The 16,417-nt window shown below is 42.6% G+C and overlaps 1 long non-coding RNA gene and 1 pseudogene across 2 annotated transcripts in view; both read right to left on the reverse strand.

Moving 5' to 3' along the window:
* LOC309695388 overlaps positions 1–16,417 on the reverse strand; it is a 215,442-nt pseudogene that overhangs the window by 16,649 nt on the left and 182,376 nt on the right. The gene's annotated exons all lie outside the window — the stretch shown is intronic.
* Positions 10,609–16,417, reverse strand: part of LOC309695268 — a 42,862-nt gene continuing 37,053 nt past the window's right edge. The window contains exon 5 of the long non-coding RNA XR_014273096.1: positions 10,609–10,841. This is a non-coding gene — a long non-coding RNA (uncharacterized lncRNA). The remainder of the gene's footprint in view (positions 10,842–16,417) is intronic.

The following is a 16,417-nucleotide window of genomic DNA, read 5'->3' on the forward strand; positions in this document are numbered from 1 at the left end:
CTGGGTGAAAGGTGGCGTTTGTCGGTTTTCTATTAAATCATAAAGAGTATCCTTCCCCACCTCGTGCTGCCACAGTAACATCAGTTTTCATTCAATACATTTAATATATTCAGACTGATATTTATCTAAATATACATTAATATGATGGATCTGTTTTTCGTTTTTTGTTTATTTATTTTTTTACTTTATGTCCAGAAATATGAATGGCACCTTAGTGTAAAGAATCTGGGACTTTAATCTTGGACATCCAGTAGGAATACAGTTCTGAAGCCAGACATACATAATGTGCAATGTCAGCATTTCTGACCAAGCCCATATTTTCCGTATTGATTGACATGAAGCATTTTGCACTCTGTGCGTCTCTGTATGAATATGTCATCATTTACACAGCTGTAGATAACATTGACCAGACCTCAGCTTGCCACCACAGGTGAACCCACCCCCCACCTCCCTTCATCCGCTCCTCAAGAGTAAAAGGAGCCCCTCTTTGATATGAGCCTCCCTCAGGGGCTCTCCTGCTACTAACAAATGTTAGAAGTTCAAGTTCCAGCCACTAGCCCATGAAAGCTGACCTGGTCTGCCACGTGTCCTCTGTTGCCAGCCAGCCAAGGACAAGGGCACACAAGAATGAAGAGAGCAATCAGTACACAACATGGAGGAAACTGCTGACACTGGGTCATGTCTATACAATGTAGATTTTACAGTGCAAGCAATAGTCTTTATTATCTATAGAGGCCTTTATATATCTGTGTGGAAAGCTGGAAAACAGTGGTTTAATAAAAGTATGCTATGTGGAACCAAGAGTTGCTGAATAAACATGCTGGGGTCTCTTTGATGAAGGAGAGGGCCGACTCACGAGACTTAAAAACGCTGTTTAACCCCAAAACGTTAACCTGGACATTTGCAGTCCATTCAGGATTAGAATCAGGTTTTACACAGAACTATTTACACATTTCTGTTTCTTCAAATGATCTCTCTTTGCTAAACTATCAGCTGTGCTGGATTGTGTTCGGTGTTTCGTGTTGCATTCCTACTCTAACTGAACTTAGGGTTGCACCTCTTGTTAATTCATTTGCCCCTAACACGCAGGAAAAATGCTCATTTCTGTGCAGTACCACACATTGTTTATAAAGCACCCTCACAGTAGAATGTGCATGCTTTAGCAGTGCCGAATCATCACTACGTCTGGAGTATTTCATTAGTACATAGGTCGCATTGAACCATTGCGCTCCAGATTGGAAATGTGACTCAAGACTAAAGACAAAAACCGCAACATTATTGATAGAAGGTATAACTTTTCTGTTCCCAGTAAGTCTGTGGGATTGCCTATAGCTCTGAAAGGTTACAGCACATTAACTGAGCTTTCAAATATCAGCAGGAGTCGTTTCAGTTATAACAGCTGATAAAATGCATTACCATGTTTGCATTGGGACATTTTGGCAGTTAGAACTGAGATCCTGCTCGGAGACTTTTGATAAAAATAGATACCCTGATTGCTTCCAGAAACACTGTGTAAATCTGATCTTTTTCTGACAGAAAACTCACTTGTGCAGTTATCAGCACAACATTCTGATGCTTCTTTCACTGATTGGGACCTGATACCTCACATATGAAATTTTTCTCAAACTCATGAAGAAAATGTGGCAATTATAACCTGTCAGATATTTGTTAATGCCCCTCAAGTGCTTAATGAACCTTGTTAACCTCAATTTATCGTGAGTAGTACATAATTTGGACAGAGTTTCAGTTCTGCGATGCAGAGCAATTGACAGCAATGCTTCAGTCATTAGCAGTGAGCAGCAGCCAGGTTGTGCACACAGGAACTCTACACAAGTGCTCTGAACTGCTTTCCTTCTTCTAGATAAAAAGGGAATCTATTTTTTGCCCATTAGCACTAGCATTAAAAGTTATTATTTGCCTTTAATGGTGCGTATCCACATCCACATCAGCGATCATTATGCTTATTATTCAGAGTTAAACTTGAAAGGACACAAAGACTTGTGACAGGTGCTACAGCCACCAATTGATTGGCTGCTCCTTTGATTAGAAGATGGGAGAGTGGAGAAAATACATGCCTAGCTCTTTAGCCTTGGCACGGTAATGGAGATGGAAGGAAGGTGCGTGTGTGGAAAGATCAGACGTCGAAAGAAGAAACTTAGTGAGAAGAATTCTCTCGACCTGAGCAGGATTTCATTTTTCTCTTTGTCCAATAATAAAGCAGTCCAACACGCCCCGATAATAACACATTGTTCTTTATTGGGACATGGATTTAAAGTAGATGTGAGAAGTTTGGAGTTATTGAGTTTGATATGCAGTTTCATTTGACCAAGCCACAGACAATGTCAAGGCGGGGTGTGGTAGACCAACGATAGATGCCCTAACGATCTCTAAATCCTCCCAGGGCCACAAAAACACTTGAAAGAATAAATGACCCATCTCGTTTTACCACATCCCCAATATGTGGAGATATTGCTGAATGGGCAGGGAGCTGTGGTGTGGAGCAGCTAGGATGGCACAGGGACTGGCCTCACCTGTAATGGCATATCTTAGCCTTTCCTTATCGATCAGCTCTGCGCCTGAACACTCGTCTGGGCTCCGGGCCGTGGATTGTTAGGGCGGTGGCCGTGGATCTCATTGCCACGGTGCCCTTGGTGAAGGCTGGTGTCCAGTGACAGGCAGCAGATTGGAGTGAGTGTGAGAATGGAGTAGTGGCTGCACTGATTGTGGTACAGGACACACTGGATATTATCAGTGGAGGAGCAAACACACACACACACACACACACACACACACACACACACACACACACGCGCACACACACGCACACACACGCACACACACACACACACACACACACACACACACACACACACACAGAGACTTTGAGAATGATCTAATTAGGACCCAGCATGTAATTGGTTTTAGTTCAAATATATATATTTATTTTAAATGATCTTTGTGGAACCTCAGAAAGTCAATAATGACATCGACAACTGTAACGACAGCGGCAGTGTGTGGAACAAAAAAGTCAGTTATGCAAATGTATAACTGACCGTACCCATTCCCTCTCAGGGCTCAATACATATTTTGAAAATTTAGTAGGGGTCTTTTTGGGGTCTGTATTTTCAGTCCACTTGAAACAATTGGCCAAACCAACCCTTGACCGATGTCTTGTGCAGACTTGGGACATTCCAGGATCCCAGAAAGCACTTTAAATAGAATAGAATAGAATAGAATAGAATAGAATTCAACTTTATTGTCATTGCACATGCACAGGTACAGGGCAACGAAATGCAGTTTGTATCCATCCAGAAGTGCTTTAGTGATATAGATATATTACAATATAGATATGTAAGTATATTACAGAAATGGGTCTATTGTGGTATGTTATATGTACATGGTATGAAGTATGTTATGAATATGCTATAACTATAAGTATGTACAGGCTATAAATATGAAAAACTATATAGAATATGAAATAAATAACTTTACAGAAATATGAGATATACAGCTATACAGAAATGTGAACTATGCAAGTTGTAAACAGTTGTAGAATTAAAAATGATCGTATTGTACAGAATGATTATTTACACAGAGCTATACAGTAGTGCAGTTAAGAGGCTATATAAAGTGCTAGTGGTTGTGAGTGGTGGTTCAGTCCATGTTATTATTGTGTGTTTGAGGGTACAGTTGTCCATTGTGTGTGTGTGTGTAGGTGGTTGTGGGTGTGTGTATGTTCAGTCCATGAGTTTAACGTGGGTCAGATGTCAGGAGGCAGAGTTCAGGAGTCTGACAGCTGTGGGGAAGAAGCTGTTCCGGTACCTGGTGGTCTTAGTCCGGAGGCTCCTGTAGCACCTCCCAGAGGGCAGGAGGGTGAAGAGTCCATGTGATGGGTGACTGGGGTCTTTGATGATTTTCCCAGCCCTTTTCAGACACTGCTTCCATTTTTTTCCAGCTCCTTTACATCTGCCTGAGCTCACCAAAATTGCAGCCTCTTATCCAGCATCCAGAGTGCTCCACCTCAGTCTGTAGCCCTTCACATCCTCAGCTCTCCAGCTCAGGCCTGTAGCCCCTTTGGCTGCTCTGCTCTGGATTTTATTCTTTATTTGTTTGGATTAATTCTCCACACTCTGAACTCCCTGTTCAGTTCAGCTAAGTTTCCCCAGCTGCTCAGAACCGCCCACAACCGGCCCAGTTCATGCATTCAGCGAAAAGATGAAAGATTACTGCTGGGTTGGGATATTGGACCTCTCAGAGCGAGGTGTGCGTGACTAACTGCAGTCCACTATATATTTATTTATCAATCACAACTAGCTAGATCTGGCTCGTGTGTGTAAACAATCATGTTGGTAGGAAAACTGCAGCAGTGGTTTTACATTCATTTCTTCTGGTCAAAGTGACATCGTCTGTGGTATTTGACAAATAAGCCCATTTTGGGGAAAAGTCAAGTATGTTAAATATGAATTGATGAGGATTTAATTTAACACAGTTACAGGGTTTTTAAGGCCAAAGAATCATATTTAAATTCCTTCTCCTCACACAGGAGGTCTTTTAAAGTAGGCCCCTTCTTATCTTATTACCAAATCACTTGACGTTTAGACTACAGGCTTACTTTTGGTTTCTGGGGGTATTTAAATGTAGACTAGTTTTTATGTTGAAGCAACTCCCAGTTTGGATTCAGGAGAGGGACAGCTTCTCTGCTTCAAGATTGGCCTTAAAACTTTCCCTTTTCATGAAGGTTATAGTTAGGCTTGGATCAGATGGCCCTGAGTCCTCCTTTAATTATGCTGCAACAAGCCTAGACTGCTGTGGGTTTCCACCATCCATTCATGTTTTTATTTCTCTATATGATATTCATACAGCCTATAATCATTAGTTATTATTAATCTTTGGCTCTCAATAGAATATTGTTGTGATTTGGTGCTGTATAATTAAAATGGAATGGGATTGAATTGAATCGCTGTTTAGAGCCAACTCAAAAGGACGAGGATAAGCTCATAACCACCACTACCCAGTACCTGGAACGCTCTACCAGTTGTTGTAGCACTGAAGAAGCCTCTTGGATAAAAGGCAAAACATCTTTCAAAGCAAAAAACGTCCACCAGCCTTCTTTTCAAGCTCTCAACAAACCATTCCTTTTGTACCAGCACTGGCTTCCTGCTTTGTGACAAGGAGCATTATCCTGATTAAAGGGGCCGCAGCCATCAAGGCATATTGTTTTCATGAATGGGTGTGTTTGGGCTGAAACAATGCTTAGGTAAATGTAACATGTAACAAGTAACATTTATATGTAAGGCAAGACCCAATGTTTCCCAGCAGAAGATTACCCAAAGCATCAAACTATCTCCGCTGGCTTGCCTTCTTCAGATAGTGTATCCTAGTGCAGCGGTCCCCACCCTTTTTTGCACCACGGACCAGTTTATGCCCGACATTATTTTCATGGACCGGCCTTTAAGGTGTCGCGGATAAATACAACAAAATAAAACTGGTACCGGTACCGAAAAAAAGAAGATTTATTCCTAACACACGTGAAAAGACCCAGGGAAACCGAGTTAACGATAAAAACAATAACAAAATAACGCTGAAAACCGATAAAAACCCTGAAAACCAAACATTTCAGACCTGAGCCTCAACTCTCGCGGCCCGGTACCAAACGACTCACGGACCGGTACCGGTCCGAGGCCCGGGGGTTGGGGACCGCTGTCCTAGTGCCAGGTGTCCCCAGGTAAGCAACGCACATGCATCCATGATGGATGATTTTAATCTTAAAGAAAACAATGTATAGTTTATTTTGTTTTTCCAAGATTTCATAATTTATTATTAATTGGTAGGTCCGGATCACTCCAAATAGGTGATTGAGGAGGTATTGAAGCGTTAGGATTGGTGATGTTTTTTGATGATTTTTAGTTAAAACTATGGTTATACAGTGAGAAACCATGGCTTCTTCATAGTACAGTAAATACACATGAGGTCTGATAAAAGCATGAATTGGCATAATGCTTATTCAGTCTGTGACCAAAGTGAGACTGGGACTTATTGAACCACTTGATAAGATTTTTGAGTTGATTAGACAGATGATATATTTGTGTGTTTGATACTTGTAGACTCCCTTGGTGTTTTGTTGTTGTATATGTCATGATTGGTGCGTTTCAGTCTTCCTGGAATAGTTTTCCACTTCTGTCAGATGACACATCCATGAGGAGCTTTTAGCTCAAGGTCCACCTTCACCTCACCTGCGGGTCGTTGTCAATGATCAGTGCGGCAGCATTTATAACCAGCGCAGACCTTCACTCTTTGCCAGATCATCAGCTTACAGTTACGGTAAATTGGTTCAGTGCTCCCTGTTTCTGTGGGACTCACTCTCCGCTTTGCCCTGGACAATCTTTTTGTTCAATAAAGACTTGTTTTTATATGACTTGTCTTCTGGTTTTGGGTCCCACTTTGCACACTGGCCCTGACAATATAGTTGGCCTTATCACTGTGAAAAGAAACACAGCATCTGGATGTCCTTAAATACTAAGGTCAAGTCATCTCCACAGATTATCAAATTATGTCTTTTCGGTGTTTATTCAACTGTAAAATCACCTGTCTATGAAGTTTTTCAATTCTACTGGACTAAGAAAAATCATCATGTTATTTTTTTTTTAGTAAATAATAATCAATGTAAATTTATATATGCATCCACAAGACCAATTCAGCCCCCAACAGTTGGGTAACTGTAAAATTAAACAAAATTTAAATAAATATATAAAACAAAATACAATCATTTGCAAGTCTCAAATCTATATTGTTTTGCATTAGAACATAAAAAATATACTAAATGTTTAAAATTAGATGTTGTAGTATTTAAAATGATTATTTCCTTGTTTTTTATTTGATGGCAGCAAAGTTAATTGCGTTAATTCGGTTAATGGAAACTAAACCTACTAAACAAACTTAAAACTATTAGTTTAATTGAAGTTGTGTCATGACTGGATATTAAAATGACCTTTTAGAGAGAAAGAGTTTATCAGAAGTAAAGGTGGGCAATTGTGGAAGAATTTCAGAATTATGTACAATTATGAAGACTTTAAGTATCTCATCAATTAACAGGCATAATATCATCAAAAGACTCTTGAGAAATCCCTGTGATGACAATCACTGCATGTGCAGGGTTCTTGCTGATCGGAGCTGGCTTGGCCCTGGCTTATCAGAGAATTAAGAAAGCGGAACCGGCTGTTCAAACCGAAGGACACTGTCTCAGCTGAACTATGGACACGCACATACATACATATACTGATACTGATAAGCACTCACTGACGCATCACCCTCCCTACCCTGGATCCAACGCCACCTCCAACGCTTACCTCCCCTCTGATGTGGACATCGGGTCAGCTGGAGGCGCAGTCGAAAGATTGCAGCGGTCCCAGATCAGATGTGCACACTGGAACTCTTTCCCATGTTGCTGTCTGTGTTTATTGTGCTGTGGTGTGTTGATATCTGTGCATTCCTGTATTATCCTTCTGTGTTACACATTTCGATGTTTTTTTCCTCGCTACCTAGCCTGACCTGTCTCCCCAATGTGATGTTTGTATTGTATGTACGGTCGGCAAGGTCTGTCATCTCGGTTGTGGGCAAAAGACCTGCAACTGACAAATAAAGGTTATCTCATCTCATTTTACAACACAGACATCAGTTTCCGTCAATACAGTTTGCTGTGTCATCCACGCTGCTCAAAATTCTATCATGCAAAGAAGAAGCAATGCGGGCCAATCTGGGCAAAAGCTTATTTAAAATGGACCGAAGCAAAGTTGAATACTGTTCTGCATGCCTCATCCACCAGACTACAGAAGAGATAGACAGTCTGGCAGCTCTAAGTTTATACCTGCATTTCATATTAGGGTTCTGCATTCGTGCCTGTGGAAATGATGCTCACAGATTTGGGAAGGCACCATCAGTGCTGAAAGTTATATACAAGTGTTAGGGAATATATTCTCCCATCCAGATTTTCAGGAGAAGTGTACATATTTCAGCAGTGCAATGCTAAAACACATACTGCATCTACTGCAACAGAACATTGGTTTGGTATATTACATCCAGTTTTCATAGTAAATATTAGTCACAATACAGACAGTCAGATAGTAAATGACACACTAAAGACAAGCTGAGCAGCAGATTCACCAAGTCTGCTCAGCAGAGTGTAACAGTGACAACAGTTCTTCAAATTCTTTGGCTCTGAGGGTGAATTTGCCATGGATTATCTCCACTAACGTATCTGACAATCATTATATATCGAGTTTTAAGAATTGAACCAGGCCAAGCTCAGAAGGTGAGGCATGAGCATAAAAAGATTTCATCTGGAACAAATAAATAAATAAAGAAGGAACATTTATTTTAATTATGTTGGAACTGTATATCCCACAAAGCATTGCAAATCCCAGATTCCACACTAAATGAAATCCAACCTTCTTGTATTTAATAATATTCATTGTTAGTGTTGTATAATAGTAGTTTTAAATACATATTGTAGTTTCTATTCTGCATGTGTTAGTTATGTTTACAGTACCGTGCTTTTTTTTCTGACTGTAATCACCACTCAGGCAATTTCAGAAGTTTCACAAGTGACCTGATGTTTGTGGGCTTAAATATTTCCATGATAACAGTCCGTCTGACTCCAGCAATCAGAGATGTAACTGTTTCACTTTGGATTTTTCGCCAAAGTAGACCTTTTCTGCTTTTTGTTAAAGCAGTAAGACTACTTTGGATGGTCACGGCTCCTACTCAGATTCTCTATGAAAAATACAAACGGTATTTTTACTTCCAGAACCTCATGGTTAAACTCTACAGCTGCATACTGCTGTCCTCAGAAATCTGTACTCCCAAGTGAACTTCCCAAGCATGAACTAACAAGAATGCAGGTACAAACTTAGTATTAATTTAAAAAAGAAGAGATACAATTCAGATTTACATCCAACCTGATATCACAATCTGAACACCAAAGATGAATAAACTGAATGTCCCGTTTAAGCTGAGTGTAGCTTTCCCCTGACAGTCAAATTTTTGTTTGGCTTCTTATCTTAATGACCTTGTAGTACCATATCACCCTATTAGAGCACTTCGCTCTCGCTCTGCAGGCCTACTTGTTGTTCCTAGAGTATTTAAAAGTAGAATGGGAGGCAGAGCCTTCAGTTTTCAGGCCCCTCTTCTGTGGAACCAGCTTCCAGTTTGGATTCAGGAGACAGACACTATCTCTACTTTCAAGATTAGGCTTCAAACTTTCCTTTTTGCTAAAGCATATAGTTAGGGCTGGACCAGGTGACGCTGAATCCTCCCTTAGTTGTGCTGCCATAGATGTAGGTTGATGGGGGAATTTGTGCTGCTGGTAAAGTTTCTGGGCTACCTTTCCTCATAACAACCATCCCTTAAGACTAGGGATGGGTACCGGTATCCGGTGCCATGATGGCACCGGTTCTGAAATAAACGGTAGTAACCAGACCGAAAAGCAGCACACATTTCAGTGCTTTATTTTGGTGCTTTTTCCCTGAGATGTCATACACTTTAGATTCTAGCAAATCATTTTACGTTTCCGAGGATAGTAGGCGGGGCCAGGTACGTAGTTCTTTTAGAGCAAAGCTACAGATAAAAAACGCCCAAGGCAAACCGGTCAAAAGTCTGGCTGTACTTCACAGCAAAATATGCAAACTCAGCAGCCTTCAACAAGTGCTTTAAGCTGATACTGTGATACTGTCAAAGGAGGTAACACCTCAAATCCGATGAAACACCTCGCGACGCATAGCGTTTTTTTAAAGCCGAGAAATGCGCCGTATTTGATAGCTTGCTGCGAGACCTCACACCGAGCACATCTACTGCGGGTGTGGTGCCTGTTATCGGACCCGGAGTTAGCAACATGTCACGGTGGGGTGCGCCGGTGTGAAGAATGAGGTAGACCCAAGAGCAGACACGGTGGAGACAGAACTAGGTTTTCAAAATAAGGCAAGCCTTTATTGTGGCTGAAGGCATAACAAAAACACTAGGGAACACTGAAACTGGGAAAACTAAGAAGACAGAGAACACTGTGTAAACTAAAAAGGCTAATAAACTGAAGGAACTATGGAAAAAACTATAAACACAGAGTAACTAAGCAGGCTATGAAACCCAGTGTCACAATAAGGGAACCTACAAAAATACGAGGTGAGGATAACAGACGATCTGACACTGACACAAAGACATACTGGGTTTAAATACACTGAGGAAGTCATCAAGGAATTAGAGACAGAAGGGGAACACAGCTGGGAGGAATAAGACCTAATGAGACAGGGGGAACAAAGCTAGAAACACTGACATAAGACGGGAACATGAACCTTCAGAGTAAAACAGGAAACAAGACACCACTAAACAAAAATGCAGACACGACACAGAGCGACAGACTAGACACTGAACTAAACCTGCAATAAACATGAGAACACAAAAACCTACGAACTAATCCCTAAACAAGAATAACCGAAACAGGGTCATAATCATCATCATAATAAGAAAAGAATCCAAAATGCAAAAACACACCAAAATATAACAACTCAAAATACTGGGTCAAACTGACCCAGAACCGTGACACAACATCCCCCAAAAACCCGAAGAGGAGAGTCCTGGCCCTGCCAGTGTAGCAGAAATGATGAGGATGATGCAGCAGCAGCCGTTCTTCTCTGCGTGAGTAGCTTAATGTTGTTCGTGTGTAATTTACGTTGAGTAGGCTAACCACGTTATTACATTAATGCATGTAAGGTGAACTAGCAAACATCATCATAGCTACATGCGGCTGTCTTCTTGTTTGATGGCAGATACTCCCTTCACCCTGGCCAAAAAGGCTAAAATGACCAAAGAAAAAGTGGAAAACAGTTAAACATGAGAGGTTTTTGGACCAATTTTGTGTTCTCCATTCTTTAAGCACCGGTTTGAGCACCGTTTAAGCACCGGCACTGTTTCAAAAGTACCGGTTTGGCACCGGTATCGGATAAAACCTAAACAATACCCATCCCTACTTAAGACTTTCGCCATTTAACGCAATGCATTATCAGGGAGTACAACATCTAGTTCTTTACTGAATCAGAATTCTGGAGTGATCCAGTGACCGCTGCGAAAGGGCAGCTGACAATCAGGGAAAGACTGCTGACAGGAGGGAATAGAGCTTAATGGGGCTGGTGTGGGTTAGCGCCTCATACCAGCAGGACCCAGCACTTTTTAGCGTACTTGGGTACACCCAATATTGCTACAGAAATCTCAAAGGAGAAGATACCCCGTAGCATCTGTGAGAGCTGGGGTGGAAGAAGACCCTTTCCAGACGGATTTAATGGCAAAGAACCACGGAGCGGTACCAACGATGAATAGATCAACCAGCATTGCAAATAATGGACCATCAATGATGGTAGGAAAGAAGCTGCAGAACTGCATTTGTGGCTCGTCAAAACTAACAACTGACATGGGCTTAAAATCCACCAAGGCAGGAAGAAGTGCCTCAGCGAGCTGAGAAAGGGGCCTCGCATTGACACATACTTTTTAAGAAGTAAGTCAAATCAGTCGATTGAAGTCCAGAGGCAGGAGAATCCCCACAGTCCTCAGGGTATCAGCACCCCGATCGAAGTTCATAGTCGTACAGACTCCCCTATAGTTTCCAGATTAGAACTCAGTCAAATCCAGCCAGTAGCAGTTCCCAGTCTAGAGCTTAGCCAGCTACACCCAATATTAGATTCTAGCTCAGGCCATTTATTATCGGCCCCTAACTTGGAGTTTAGCCACCAACAGCTAGCAACATATTTGCGTACAGATGGTAAATGGCCTGCATTTGTATAGCGCTTTTCTTGTCCTTAAGGACCCCAAAGCGCTTTACACTACATTCAGCAACACATCCACACACTGGCGATAGCAAGCTACATTGTAGCCACAGCTGCCCTGGGGCGCACTGACAGAGGCGAGGCTGCCGGACACTGGCGCCACAAGTAGGCAAACATGGGGTTAGTATCTTGCCCAAGGATATTTGGCATGCAGCCAGGAGGCAGCCTGGGATCGAACCACCGACCTTCTGATTAGTGGCTGACCTGCTCTGCCACCTTAGCTACAGCCAGATGTAAGCCAGCCCCAGTCAACACCATCAACCAGCCCAGAGCTCATTCAGAAACAGCCAACAGAATCTTCCAATACTGAGTCTAGCCAACCACTACCACCAAGGGAAAGGAAGATGGAAGGTAGGAAAGATCTGATTCTGTGGCCCAGATCCAGTGAAAAAAGAGAGTGGGAAACCATTGACTCGGAACTGGCTCTTATACTACATCAACAAAAGGGTCCAGTTGAAAGGAAGTTGGAGAACCTGGGAAACATCATCTACAGCTATGGGATTGAGCGGTTTGGGGTAAAAACAAGGGTTATAGACAGCAGAAAGGCCCTTTAAACAAGTTAAAGTCGAGGAGACAGCAGGAAATTGACAGATTAGTGAAAGAGAGAAGACAACTGAGGAAACAGTGGAGGAGGGCCCATGACACAGAAAGGGAGGGACTCACTGCCCTGCAGGAGGAAATAAGGCAACAACTTACTAAGCACCTGGACACCAAATGGACATAAGACCACTTACCTGGAGTGAAGTGGAGAAGGTAGTGAAGCAGGCAAGAGCAGCATCGGCTCAAGGACCTAATGGCATTTCATATAGGCTCTATAAAAACACCTCACGAGTCCTCAGATACCTGTGGATGCTGATGAAGGTGATGTGGCAGAAAGGAGTAAGTGTGGAAAAGAGGAAACTCTCATGGAGTGACATCTGGGGCTTGGAGTCTAATAGACTAAGTTTCATCATCCGAGCGACATACAATGTGCTACCTTCCCTAATAAATCTGCAGCTGTGGTTTGGAAAGGACCCATCATGCCCCCTGTGTACAGTCCCAGCCATACTTAAGCACATCTTGGTTGGTTGTAGGACTAGCCTTGCTCAGGGCAGATACACATGGAGACACAACCAGGTCCTCAGGTGTCTAGCCAAGAAAGTTGAGTGCAAAAGAAAATCCATCAACGCTCAACCCTTCACGAACCAAGAGGATCCATCGGCTTTCATCAACATTTGTCCGGGAGGGAGACAAGTCCAGGACGAGCCCCTCAACCCCGGACCTGGGCCCGCTGAATGTTGCCAGGGATTGGCAGATGCAAGTGGACTTGGATCAGAGGCTAATTTTTCACACAGAGATCGTAACAACTACTCTGCGAACAGACCTCGTCCTTTGGTCTAACTCCCAAAAACTTTCGTATGTCATTGGGCGATCGTGGCTCAAGAGTTGGGAGTTCGCCTTGTAATCGGAAGGTTGCCAGTTCGAGCCCCGGCTTGGACAGTCTCGGTCGTTGTGTCCTTTGGCAAGACACTTCACCCGTTGCCTACTGGTGGTGGTCAGAGGGCCCGGTGGCGCCAGTGTCCGGCAGCCTCGCCTCTGTCAGTGCGCCCCAGGGTGGCTGTGGCTACAATGTAGCTTGCCATCACCAGTGTGTGAATGGGTGGATGACTGGATATGTAAAGCGCTTTGGGGTCCTTAGGGACTAGTAAAGCGCTATATAAATACAGGCCATTTACCATTTACCATTGAGCTGATGGTACCATGGGAGGAGGCAATTGAGGAAGCGTTTGAGCGCAAGAAGCTGCGGTATGCCAACTTGGCAGCTGAGGCAAAGGACAGAGGGTGGAAGATCAAGGTGCGCCCAGTGGAAGTGGCTTTGTTGCCAGTACAACAGCAAAACTGCTTAGAGAGTTTGGGATCAGAGGACAGGCACAACGGCAGGCTATAAGAGAACTAGCTAACACTGCTGAGAGGACCAGTCACTGGCTATGGCTAAAAAGGGCTGACATCACTTGGGCACCTAAGGAAGTCAGCTAACCGGGGGAGAAAGGAAAATATTCTGTTCTTCTCCCCTTTTCTGGGAGGCAGTGGGGAGGTAGAGTGTACAGCCCAATCCGGCGGGGAGGTGTGGGAGGCCAGATGGGGCGCCCCCCTTCCGGCTCTCCTCTCTGCTCTCTCCTATCTTGTCCCTTTTGTCTTACTTCCCTCTATCACCTTTTCTAACCCTTTGAAGAAGTGAGGCTCAATAAATGCTAAAGAGGTAAGTATTATCTCTCAGATGCAGTGAATAGATAGGAGAAAATAAACTGCAAAAAAGCTAAACAGAAGAAAGAAGAAGAGAAATAACAATTTAACATAAGCCAGTGACACTCCAGAGCCTGATCAACTCTGGCAGAGCCTCCTTGGATGAGGGTGTCTAGTGATAATGGCCGAAACACCCAATGAATCCAAGGTCCACTACTGATGATGTGTCCCAAATCTTAATATGATATGGATCAAATGTATTTAACAGTAATAGCAAGTGGAAAAACTTATTATAGTTCAAAAGGATAGATCAGATTTTAATCTTGGAGAAGTAAGTGGAGGTCAAAGTGCTTCTTTTTCAACAAAAGCAGCAGTGTACACACACACACACACACACACACACACACACACACACACACACACACACACACACACACACACACACACACACACACACACATAGCCATGAGCCCACTTCTGAGGACTGAGAGCAGTATCTTTTAAGAGAATCAGGATATCTGTACATGCATACAAATGCACAATGTGTCAGCTCCTTGTACCAGTGCTGTGTAAATCCTCTCTGTCTGTCTTTACTCCCTGGTGACCCTATCTTGTCGCGCCTCACTTTTTTTTTTTTGACACATCAGATGAATAAGAGGGTGGAATGGGTGGGAGGGGGTGGAGGGAAGCCAATCATCCCATTGGGCGCCACGTTTCTCACTTGGTTAACACCTCGCTGGAGAAACAGGATGCCAGGCTTGGACATACCAAACACCCCCATCGCCCCATCCAGCTAAACACACAGTTAATGTATTTGCAACACCACTCAGTGTTTCACTTTCAGGTTCTTACCCCTTCTATACATGCTCCCAGACCTTTAATCTGTCTTACCTGAGGCGTAAACGCAGTAAACTGGCCAAACTTTGCAAATCATCTCCTGTATATTTAAATATCTTCTGTTTGGTTTTTCTCAGCTTTGGATTTGTAAGCTTACCATATTGATGCTCTCTGTATCTGTTCTTGGTGCTTACTTTACTTGTTGCTGAAAAGTCCCTGATAAAGAGACCTTTGAAGAATAAATCAGTTTGTCCAACTGGTCAACTTGGTGATTAGAAGTACTGAGAACACAGACATAAAATCTGGCGTTTCCCCCAGCAGTTTATTGGTTTCATAGTTTTATGCTAATTCCCTGGCATGAAATCAAGCTCTTTTACATAGCTGTGTATTATCATTGGTACCATATTAAAGGTGGGTATTGTAAATACCTGTGTTTAAAAATAACTTGAGTTAATTTTGGAAGTTTTAAACTATCAGGATTCACTATGACATCATGTTGATAACTTCTCTATATTCATTTGTTTAGATATCATCTGAAGTTAAAACAGGGCCAGGCTTCACCATTGCACAGGTTTGTACAAGAACATGGTTTAGTGAAACAGAAGTAACCCTTTAAGATCTAAGCCAACATCAGACTCTAACTCTAAAATATTGGATTAGGATGAACTAGGATTGGAGCCATCACAGAAAATCACTTGGGCCTCAGAAGGTTATTTTTACCATGGTGCACTGAGAAAAGATGAAGCCTTTCTAGGAAAATGGGAATCTAAAAAGATAGGGCAAAAGTAAAAAAAACAAATGAAACAAAAAAACCCCCCAAAAAACATTGGGTACCCAATGGATTTACTTTGCCAAATGGATCATCACGGCCTTGCCATATTGGTCCATTTGATCGACCTTTGTTGTTATTATTTATTTTATTTTCAGTTGTTACAGACGGGACAGACATGACTGAGGGATAGGAAAGGGAGAAAGAAAGATGAAGGAAAAGAAAAACAGAAGGGGAGAGGGACAGTGAGAAAGGAAACTTAAAAAGAGAAACAGAGAAAAAAAATCTCCTGGATCACCTGTTGAGAGAAAAAGAAGAGAAAATAAGCAAAAAAAAAAACAGCAACATACTAAACACAACACCATCACGTTAATCTAGCTAAGTGTAAACAGCAGTAAATACTAGAGATGGACCGATCCGATATTACGTATCGGTATCGGTCTGATACTGACCTAAATTACTGGATCGGATATCGGAGAAAAATAAAAAATGTAATCCGATCCATTAAATATCACGAAAGCACCTCACAAAACTTGCAACACGCCGTAACTCACCTCAGCACGTTAGCACGCCGGAGCAGTATGCATCACGTGATAGAGCGGCTCTGGCATGCGGGACCTGTCGGTGGTCTGGATAGCATGTGGAGCTTCGCTAGCAACCCGGCATTTCATCTCCGACAAAGTTATCCCCGAGAGAAGTAAAGCAAGTGTGTAAGTCCATCTCT

Source organism: Aulonocara stuartgranti, assembly GCF_965226115.1.
Source record: "Aulonocara stuartgranti genome assembly, chromosome: 19".
NCBI lineage: Eukaryota > Metazoa > Chordata > Actinopteri > Cichliformes > Cichlidae > Aulonocara > Aulonocara stuartgranti.